Consider the following 11933-nt stretch of genomic DNA (forward strand, 5'->3'; position numbering starts at 1 on the left):
ACCTAAGCGAATAAGACAGAGGCGAAAGATCATTTATCCAGTGCTGAAAAGTACAAAAAGGTAGTAAAAGGACCGAAAATTTGTACACGTAACAGCGCTGTAAGTCCTTCTGTTTTCCCATTAGTCTACGGCTAACTCTCGTATGGCGAAACCCGTGTGCCTAATGCAATTTTTTGAGAATCTTCAAAGCGTACTCCAATTTTAAAGCGGTCATCTTAACATTTTTACTTAAGCTTTTATCAGTTTTCAATTTAAGAGTTGAGTAACGAATATCTGATAGTCGAGATATTCGACTATAGCGTTCCGCCATCGGAATATTTAATTTTTTTTACCTCTCTTCCTACTAAGACAGCAGTTTTTGTATGTTACTATACATTTATCGTCCATTAACAAAACAATAAATGTTGCTACGAAAAATATTTGGTTGAAAAAGTTGTGCTACGGTCAAAAAATATTTAATTAATATTAAATAAGCCATTAATTGTTCTTGTAAAGGTGGCGAAATAATGGTAATAAACTAATGACTAAGAACTGTACCTCATAGCTAAAATGAAATAAAATATTATTGTTGATTTTGATCTTATAATAATAATATTTAAAACTTTATTTAGGTTGCTCTTCGGCCCATTCTCTCAATATTTGCCTCTTAAATCATCGTATTAAATGCTTACAGTTATACATTTTACATACAGTACCATCTTAAATGATTTTATATTAAACTTTTGGAATGTGTTTTTGACTGTTTTTTGTAATGGCATGTTGGCAATAACTCTTAAAAGCTAATTTAAAAAAATGTGTTCCCAAAAAAAACAATTTTTTGAATATAACTAATTTGTGGGTAATGTGGTTGTAGTCCCATTGACATGAAATTGGTGGGATGTGGGTCCCATGCTTTTCCTTATCAATATTTCAAGTTTTGCGATTAAAATATCCTTGGTTTAGTTTATGCCAAACAATCGTCCATTCTATCCACGAATATAATGGCCTCAAGCACCATTAACTAACACGTGAGCTGAGTCGAAAATTGTTTTAGTTTAGAACAGATATCATCATTTCTGTCAGCTTATTACATAATGGTAAAAAACCGAAGTCGCTTTTCAGCTTTGTGAACGGAAAAAAGTAGCTTACATCGACGCCCTTAAAACCGTTGTGGGAATTCAGTCCGTTTCAGCTTGGCCAAAAAACCGAGGAGAGATTGATCGCGTGGTAGAATGGACTGCATATCTGCTCATGACCCTGAGCTCTGAAATAGAACTGGTGGATGTATGCCAACAAATCTTGCCGAGTGGCCAGATAATCCATCTGCCAAAGGTCCTGCTCGGAACTCTGGAGAAGGACGCCTCCAAGAAGAGAGTGTTGGTATACGGCAATTTTCATGTGAAGCTTGCTCTGAAGGAAGATGGATGGAACACCAATCCCTTTGAGCTTACAGAGGTAGATGGAAAGTTGTTAGGATGCGCGGCGTCCGATGACACGGGACCTGTGCTGTGCTGGGTCCATGCTACTAAGGCTTACATAAAGCATAATATTCCGCTGCCACTAAACGTGAAGTTTGTTTTTGAAGGGATGGAAAAAAGCGGCATCGAAGGCCTCGACGACTTGTTAATGGAACGCAAAAACGATTTCCTTGCCGATGGGAAGGCTAGGGAAGAAGCGCCCTTGCCTAACATATGGGCTCCGTGGACTGGCATACTTCCAAGTGGAGGGGGAATGCTCAAACAAAGATTTGCACAGTGGAGTATTTGGGGGAACCGTCCACGAAGCTATGCCGGATATATGTCACTTGCTCAGCGTTCTTGTCGACAAGGATTCAAAAATCCTGGTCCCTGGAGTGGATCGTGATGTTAGTATTTTGTATAAAAAAACCAAAAGCTTACTTTTAAAGTTTAATTGTTCTCGAATTGATACAGGTTGCACCCGAACTAAAGAACGAGCAGGCAATATACGAGAACATTGACTTTCAAGTTTCTGAGTACATGTTAGTTAATCTTATCTTCCTATCGACGCATTAAATATATGAATAGCTGTAATCTCTTTAGGAATGACATTGGTGTTGACCAGCTGCCGCATAATGGCGACAAAACCAGGCTGCTTCAAGCCAGGTGGAATTCAATGGAATCGAAGGTGCGTTTTATGAGCCAGGGGCAAAGACCGTCATTCCGAAGAAAGTGATTGGCAAGTTCTCACTTCGACTTGTGCCCGACCAGAGAGTGTGTCAGTAAATACCTTAGTGAAAAATGGACGGAGAGAGAGAGAGGTTCGCCTAACAAAATAAAGGTTTGTTTTTGAATTCCTCTTCGTTTTACTCTAGATTATAATGATTGTGATTGAAGGTTACTATGCTCTCAGCTGGAAAGCCCTGGACAGAGGACCCAAACCATCCCCATTATGAGGCTGCGAAACGGGGCATAAGGCATGTTTTCAATGTAGAACCCGACATGACCCGTGAGGGGGGATCCATACCAGTAACATTGACATTGCAGGAAGCCACCGGCAAAAATGTCATCCTTGTGCCAGTGGGAGCATGTGACGACGGCGCCCACTCTCAAAATGAAAAAATCTATGTCTACAACTACCTTGAAGGCGTAAGTTAGAATCGAAGAATATCACGATTCAACTAGATAATTTGTATTATTTTAGACTAAACTGCTTGGCGCTTAACTGCACGAAGTGGGAAAATTGTAAACAAGCAGAAAATCTATATACCGCCTTATAACGATGAAGCATCACAACGGTGCACCTATTTTTATAAATATTATCTTTAAATACACTTTTTCTTGAAAAATGTTCATACAATTCATTAACATTTCAGTGATCCATAAGGAGTTGTGGCTCCGATAATTTCCTAGTAAGTCTGCCAACCAATTTTGACGCACTCTTTTATGCGTTAGCTTGTCGTAAATGATCAAAGCTTATTTGTTAACCAGAGAAGGAGGATTTAGGTGTTATATATTAGGGGTTATGTAATTTATACATGCATTTGTTGTAGGATATTTTTGGAAAGTTCAGATAATTTCAGATGAAAAGTTCCACAGCTCGCAAAGATCAGTCGATGCTTTCAATCCGTTCGACAAATAACATCAATTTCCCGTCAAATTGGAAATATTTTCAGAACGAAATACGTTTATTTCTTTTCTCAGTTTTATCCGTTTTTTCTTAACAGAAAACAGTTTGTTTAATATAATAATATAGAATAATAAGTGTTTTTATTTTTATACCCTGCAGAGGGTATTGTAATTTCAGTCAGAAGTTTTGCTAACCGAAGTTAGCCACCTTTCTTGTTATTTTTATACCCGTTACTCGTAAAGCAAAGGGGTATATCGTCGGAAAGCATGTAACAGGTAGAATTAAGCGTTTCCGAGCCCATAAAGTATGTATATCTTGATCAGGAACACTAGCTGAGTCGATCTACTCTATCCCTCTGTCTGTCTGTCCGTATGAACGCTGTGATCTCGGAAACTACAGGGCTAGACAGTTGGGATTAGGCGTGCAGATTCTGAAGATTATTACGCAGCGCAAGTTTATTTTGGCAATGTACCACGCTCACAAACCACCCAAAACTGTGGCTCCTACAGTTTAAAAACAAATTTAACTGAAACGTATTGGTCTCGCCAATACCTATCGATTGAGTTGAAAAAAGTTTTCGACCCCCACTCTAACGCCCACAAACCACCCAAGAAGAAAAGCAATGACGTCAGAGCCATTGTTTGTTAATAAAAAATATATTTATTCATGTGTGTGTAAATAGTTTCAGGCCGACTTGTGATGCAAAGTGAAGAGCGCTGCCGGCGCTAACAGAGAACAGAGCGGCAAACTTATTTTATTGACTAATTAACAATTTTAGCAACTTGTCCTTTTTGTCTCCACCCCTTTCTCTCCAATAAATGCAATACCAATTTTAGTAATCTAATTCCGATTATGTAATGTAGCTTTAATTTGCTGAAAAACAATGGTAGGGACGCGGATGGTGGTTTCTCGCTCTTTTCGTTACCCCTCTCTCCATTCTGACCTGCAGTGCATTCACATAAGCGAATAAGAAAGAGGCGAAAGATCATTTATCCAGTGCTGAAAAGTACAAAAAGGTAGTAAAAGGACCGACCCCATAAAGTATAGGGAAGTGTGGGGATAGGTGAACCACGGGGATAGATGAACCACTACAAATATTTCACCTTCTGTCATGATTTTGTGCGCCATCTATATGTGTGTTGCTTACTTAGTCGATATCCTAACCTCACACGCACGCACAGTCGCGTCAAACGATTGTTGTCGTTTTTATCGCTAATCGAAGTTTGTATTCGCCGTTTGCAGCTTCAATTGTGACCTAACGTTTTCTTGGAAAATTTTTATCGTGCTTCACCAGTGGCATTATGATATTTCCACGGATAGCTTACGCAGTTTAAATATTTCATGTTTTCTTCAAATCACTTCTTATTGGCTAATGACTTGTGGGGATACATGAACCACCCTTCCAAATTTGATTTTCTAAATTTTCCATCGGAGGCTGCCAAAATGGTGAGAAACTACAAACGCGAAACCCAAACAGGCTTGACTTCCAGTGCAACTATGAAATCCGCATTACGTGATCATCTGGAGAAGGGGTATGGCATTTGCCAAGCAGCAAAATTACACAACATTCCATATCCTACGTTTCGCCGCTACCTCATGAAGATAAAAGAAGGACAGTAAACAAAGCTGGAGGCTGATTTTAAACAACGTCAAGTTTTCACCGAACAGCAGGAGAAGGAATTGTGTGAGTACCTCGTACGCTCTTCACAAATGGGCTTCGGACTCAGCAGCGTAGAATGTCGAAAGCTCGCTTTCGAGCTGGGCTTAAAAAATGACATCAAAATGCCACGTCAGTGGCATTCATTCATTTCATTCATTTCTCAAAAGAAATCCAGACATTACTCTTCGGAAACCGGAGAACTGCAGCCTGACTAGAGCTACGTCATTTAATGCTCATAACGTCAAGATTTTTTACGACAATTTACAAAAGGTCTACGATCGGGAGCCCAGATTCTCCGACCCTTCCAACGTTTTCAATCTAGACGAAACAGCAACAACAACTGTTCCAACAAAAACTCCAAGCGTCATTGCTGCCAAAAATACAAAGCAAGTTTCGCAAGCGACAAGTGGAGAAAAAGGTGTACTCGTTACGACATTTTGTATCATCAACGCTGCTGGAGGTTTCTTGCCGCCTGCAATGGTTTTCCCACGTGTAAAATTTGTTCCCAAAATGCACAAGAACGGTATACCAAATACGCTTGGCCTAGCAAATAAGACAGGATGGATGAATGCAGAGCTATTCGAAAAAACGTTGGAGCATTTCATAAAATATTCGAACTCATCACTGACAAGTCCAAAGTTACTGGTTTTGGATAACCACGAAAGTCACTTATCTATCCGGGCTTTGGATTTAGCGAAACGGAATGGCATCACACTTTTGACTCTGCCACCTCTGCCACCATAAATTGCAACCATTGGACATTACTTGCTATTATCCATTCAAAGCTGCCTACAGCCGATATCTGGATGCAATGATCAAATCTTTGAAGCAACCACTAACAATTTACGAAGTTGCAGAAGTTGTGCATTCCGCACACGATGCTGCGATTACTCCGAAAAATATCAAATCAGGTTTTGAAAAGAGTGGAATTTTTCCCTTCAACCCACAAAAGTTTTCTGCATCTGACTTTTTTGGGAGTGATTACACTAACAGAGACATGAACACAGAAAACACTCACAATCAAAATTCTCAACAAATGGCAATCGTATAAGATGAAAATGTGCTCCTGAACACTCCTGCGAGGAACCATAACTCAGTCGAGTCCGCAATGTCTCCCAATATTGACCTGGATGATGTTCCTTTGACGATCAGAATGCGTGGGTTCTTGCCAGGAAAATCGCCAGAGGACTTACGAGGGTACCCAAAGGCTAAACCACGAAAACAGACGACTCGGGGAAGAAAACGAGGAAGGAGTATCATTGCTACAGACTCACCGCAGAAAAATTGATCGCGGAAAAACACAATCAAAAAACTCAAGAAAACCTTCCAAAAAAGAAAGAATAAAAACAAAAATAAGAATGAATAGCAATATTGTAATGTTTGATTTCATGCTGTAAATTTGCAATGTTTATATTCGAACAGAAAGAAGGCATGCACAAAGAAATAAATTACACTTTTTTTATACAATTGTAGTTTTTGTGTTATCCTGATAGGTGGTTCAACTATCCCCATAGGGTGGTTCAGGTATCCCCACGGGTGGGGATTTGAGACAAAAATTTGGAAAGCAAATAAACTTTACAAAACAAAAGATAGTATTTTTGCATAATACTTAATATTCCAAGGAATGTGGGCTCTTTTAGATTTCTATATACAGCAGAACCTTACGTCGAATTGTTCAGACATAATAATGTTAATAAAAGAAAGTGATTCACCTATCCCCACTCTCCCCTATATATTCTTGATCAGGATCACTAGCCGAGTCGATCTATCCATGTCCGTCTGTCCGTCTGTCTGTCCGGATGAACGCTGAGATCTCGGAAACTATAAGAGGCTAGGCTATTGAGATTTGGCGTGCAGATTTTTGAGCTTCTTACGCAGCGCAAGTTTGTTTCAGCAGAGTACCAAGCCCACTCTAACGTCGATTGACCCAAAAAAAGTTTGCTACGCCCACTTTAACGCCTACAAACCGTCCAGACCTGTGACGCCCACAATTTTCATGCTAAATAAAAAATTTTAACTGAAATGTATTGGTCTCGTCAATACCTATCGATTGATCCAAAAAAAATTATCACGCCCACTCTAACGCCCATAACGCTTCAATCTGTCTACCGCCGGTAGGTGGCGCATTTTAACCTCGCTTTGCTGCTTGCAAATCTCCAATTCCATTTTTTATCTAGCATGAAAATTGTGGGCGCCACAGGCTTGGGCGGTTTGTGGGCGTTAGAGTGGGCGTGCCAAATTTAAAATGTTTACTATAGCATCAAAACTGTAGGAGCCACAGGTTTGGGCGGTTTGTGGACGTTAGAGTGGGCGTGGCACTCTGCTGAAACAAACTTGCGCTGCGCAGAAATCTCAGGAATCTGCATGCCTAATCCCAGTATTGTAGCTTGTATAGTTTCCGATATCTCAGCGTTCATACGGACAGACGGATAGACGAACGGACGGACGAACAGACGGAAATGGCTAGATCGACTCGGCTAGTGATCCTGATCAAGAATATATATACTTTATGGGGTTGGAAACGCTTCCTTCTGCCTGTTACATACTTTCCGACGAATCTAGTATACCCTTTTACTCTACGAGTAACGGGTATAAAAATTGCTACCGCTTAATGTAAAAATGATATTACCAAAATATCGATTTTACCATTTCGAACATATCAAATTTATGTGTGCCATATCAAGGCCGAATTGGTACTGGATTTCAACAAATTGACCATCATATCATATCAATTTATCTTTCTGTGTAATGCAATTTTTTGAGAATCTTCAAAGCGTACTCCAATTTTATAGCGGTCATCTTAACATTTTTACTTAGCTTTTCTCAGTTTTCAATTTAAGAGTTGAGTAACGAATAGTCGAGATCTTCGACTATAGCATTCTCTCTTGTTTTCTTTACATTTATCGTTCCGCCATCGGAATGTTTAATTTTTTACCTCTAACCTAAGACAGTAGTTTTTGTATGTGACTATACATTTATCGTCCGTTAACAAAACAAAAAATGTTGCTTCGAAAAATATTTGGTTGAAAAATTTGTGGTACGGTCAAAAAATTTTTATTTATAATTAAATATGCCATTAATGCCCCTGTGCCAGTGGGAGCATGTGACGACGGCGCCCACTCTCCAAATAAAAAAATCGATGTCTACAACTACCTTGAAGGCGTAAGTTAGAATCGAAGAATATCACGATTCAACTAGATAATTTGTATTATTTTAGACTAAACTGCTTGGCGCTTATCTGCATATGTGGGAAAATTGTAAACAAGCAGACAAACTATATACCTCCTTAAAACGATGAAGCGTCACAACGGTGCACTTATTTTTATAAATATTGTCTTTAAATACACTTGTCCTTGAAAAATGTTCATACAATTCATTAACATTTCAGTGATCCATAAGGAGATGTGGTTCCGAAAATTTCCTAGCAAGTCTGCCAACCAATTTTGACGCACTTTTATATTTGTTAGCCAGAGAAGGAAGATTTAGGGGTTATATATTAGGGGTTACGTAATTTATACATGCATTTGTTTCAGGATATTTTTGGAAAGTTCAGATAAGTTTAGATGAAAAGAGTAGCTATTAAAAACGGATGCGGAGGTTTTATAGGCGGTTTTAAATGTATTTTGTATGAGTTGTTTTTAATTGCGAGTATACTAATCCCATAATCAGTATGTTTGGTATTCCACGGAACCCTCCCGTTTTATTGCATTTCAAATATTGTGACCCCTCGTTATCTTCTGAGAATGAGCAGGAGAAAGTGAACGTGCGTATATTCTTGGGTGTACTTTTACTCTTTTTAAAAACAGATTTATTGCCTCTGCTACATCCAGGGCAGACTTTGTGATAACTGCTTCGGCGTATGCATACTTTGAGAACGTGTCAATAACGGTCAGTAAATATCTAAAGCCTAGTACTCAGATCGACAAAAACCGCGAGCTAACCATAGGAGTGAGCGAGAGGCAAATACGCGGCTAACGCTTTTCGTCGGGTCTGTTTTTCAGCGCGGTACTCAGATGAGCTAAGGAAATACCAGATAAAAATACCAGATTTCGTGAGTGAATTTTCGATGAACGCCGTTAGCCGCGGCCCAAAGAATAAGAAAATTAATCTTTGTCGGTGTTTGTGCAAAGGCGATATGGAAACTAAAAATTAAAAATGGAAGGAAAACCCAAAAATCGTCTGCAGGAGGTCAGTGCAGATGAAATCTGACGCCTAATCTAAGCTGTTGCCCTTTATTGTGGGATTTCACCGATAGGAAGCAATAAAACAGGGGCAAATCCGCAGAATAGTTGAAGTGCTGGAGGAGATCCACTAGAGACATCGATCTCTACATGGACATCCTGCCGGGCGCGTCCTCGCAAAGAAAGTAAGATCTCGCCAAAAGAATTTGTTTGCGTTTTACTTATAGAAGTATCTTTTTAGCAGAACCACCAGTAATACGATCTCCGACGACCTCTCCATTAGAACTCCGGACACCACCACCACCAGCTACTTGGCAGCTTAAGCGGAGCTGGAGGACACGCTGGCTTCTATAGAGAGGAGGAAAATAGCGCGCCCGCTAAGGAACAGTTGAAGAAGCCATAGCCAGCCACTGCCAGGATGCTGGGCGACTTCCTGCAGCATCAGCGGATCAACCCCGCTCCCAATCCGGCTCCAATATGCCCACTGGGACTCGGAGCTTGAGTGCGGTTGCTCGGGAAAGATGGCGAAGCATCCGTGGGACGAGAAAGAAGCTTTAAACTACTAATTTACATAAATAAAAACATTCGTTGAACATTCCAATTATTTTTATTCTAATTTCTTTGTGTACCAGCAGACTCCTCCTTTTTAAATTTCTCCAATTGATTTGTTTTCCGTTTTGCAATAAACCCAACTGCTTGACAATAAGACCATGCTACATGCGTTGCGGGTGAACTTAGAAAAGAATACAAAGAATAAGATTTTTCGACTAGTGAAACTTAGCCGATCTGAGTACTAGGCTTAAAGCCCTTATTTTCATTCCAAAACGGTATAATTTAAACTAAATCAATTTGCCATGTGTCCTTTATCCCTTTTTGAACGAACTTTCGCCGTATAAAGTTTCTTCGCGCTGCCTTATGAATTTCATCGACAACTTGTTGTTTGCTCATCTTAAGGTGTTGATTTATTAGAGTTATTATACCCGTTACTCGTAGAGTAAAAGGGTATACTAGATTCGTCGTAAAAGTATGTAACAGGCAGAATGAAGCGTTTCCGACCCCATAAAGTATATAAATTCTTGATCAGGATCACTAGCCGAGTCGATCTAGCCATGTCCATCTGTCCGTTTGTCCGGATGAACGCTGAGCTGGGCTATTGAGATTTGGCGTGCAGATTCCTGAGCTTCTTACGCAGCTCAAGTTTGTTTCAGCAATGTGCCACGCCCACTCTTACGCCCACAAACCGCCCAAAACTGTGGCTCCTACAGTTTTGATGCTAGAATAAAAATTTTAAATGAAATGTATTGTTCTCATCAATACCTATCGATTGACCTAAAAAAAAGTTTGCCATGCCCACTCTAACGCCCACAAACCGCCCAAACCTGTGACTCCCACACTTTTCATGCTAGATAAAAAATTTTAACTGAAATGTATTGGTATTGTCAATACCTATCGATTGATTAAAAAAAATATGCAACGCCCACTCTAACCCATAACGCTTAAATCTGTCTAACGCCGGTAGGTGGCGTATTTTAATCTCGCTTTGCTGCTTACATATCTCCATTTCCCTTTGGTCCCTTTAGCTGAGTAACGGGTATCTGATAGTCGAGGTACTCGACTATAGCGTTCTTCCTTGTTTTTTATTTGATGACGATGGTTGCTTAGTCAATAATGGTCAGTCGTCATCTAGCTTTCTTTGCGTTTAGACGTGCTTAAAATTCTGGCTATGTTACTTCACCGCTGTCCCGAGTGCAAAACCGTTGTTACATTGGCCCATCTTCGCGTTTTGGATGCTGTTCGCTGCTCTTCTTTGTGCCGTCGCGCCTATCATACTTCTTGCGTAGCCCTACCGGACGATGTAACTCAAACTCTTATTAAATCCAAATATACTGTGGCAATGTGATAGCTGTGTGGTTGCGAATGATTCGCATTCTAAAATTCATGAATTCGATGATAAATTAAAAGTCCTGGAGCGCTTATATCAGGGCCTTCATAATAAATTCTTGGAGGCGTTCCCCCCTAAAGATGATGCATTGAATCAGAATGTAAATCCCAAACCTCGTCTACCGAGGCCTACTAACGTAGCTGCAGCTCCCCAGTCATTTGCGGCTGCTGCTGCTACGGCTTCCGCGGTCGTTGACCCTTCTAATCATGCTCTGGATATTGAGAGAGCAAATTTCATACAAGTTCGAAATAAGAGGAGAAGGAACAACAACAAGCCCAATAAACATGTTGTTGGAGTGGCTCCTAATGCCGAAGATCATCATATTTTGCCGACCAAGAAATTTTTGCATGTCGGAAAGTTTGCAACTGATACAGAGCCGAATGCTGTTTTAAAATATGTGTCCACCAAGCTTAAGGTGGATGCTAGTTCTCTCACTTGTGTAAAACTTGTAAAAAAAGATGTTGACGTTACAACTTTAAAGTTTGTAAATTTATTTATTTATTTATTTCGCTAACAGTTGGTACCTTAACTGGCTACTTGTCTATTACTAAACTAAATACTAAGGGACGAAAGGTAATTGTAAAGGGTTTTCTTAATTAATTCCCTAGGGGAGCATGGGTCCAGCCGCATGTGAGATGGAAGTTTGTTCCAGTAGAACAAGGCTCTACACAGAGGCTCATTAAAAGCATAGTTAGCTCTATATGCCGGAATAAAAAAAGGTTCAAATGACCTTAAAGACCTACCAGGTACGGAAAAGCCTATGCTACTCAGCAATGCAGGGCAGTCTATTTTGGAGGACAGCAGGTCACAAATAAAAACTAGTGCGCTAGTTGTTCTACGATCTTGTAGGGAAGAAAGGTGCACAAGACGACATTTCGCAGAGTAAGAGGGAACCGGGTCATTAAAGTTTAGAGAAAGAAGGGCAAAAGATAGGAATTTTTTTTGAACACGCTCAATACGATTGATGTGTGTAGTTCCAGTCGGACTCCAGACAAACGAAGCATATTCCAATCTGGACCTAATGAACAAAGAAAATAGGCTTAGTTTCGTGTAAGGATCTTTAAATTGCGTGGAATTTCGTTTT

At 40.0% G+C, this 11933-nt stretch overlaps 1 pseudogene; it reads left to right on the forward strand.

Annotated features, from left to right (window-relative positions):
• Positions 1 to 1215: 1215 nt before the first annotated feature.
• On the forward strand, positions 1216 to 2953 carry LOC139354241 (cytosolic non-specific dipeptidase-like; annotated as a pseudogene).
• The last annotated feature ends 8980 nt before the right edge of the window (positions 2954 to 11933 follow it).

The sequence above is a fragment of the Drosophila suzukii genome (assembly GCF_043229965.1).
Source record: "Drosophila suzukii chromosome 2 unlocalized genomic scaffold, CBGP_Dsuzu_IsoJpt1.0 scf_2c, whole genome shotgun sequence".
In the NCBI taxonomy this organism is placed as follows: Eukaryota; Metazoa; Arthropoda; class Insecta; order Diptera; family Drosophilidae; genus Drosophila; species Drosophila suzukii.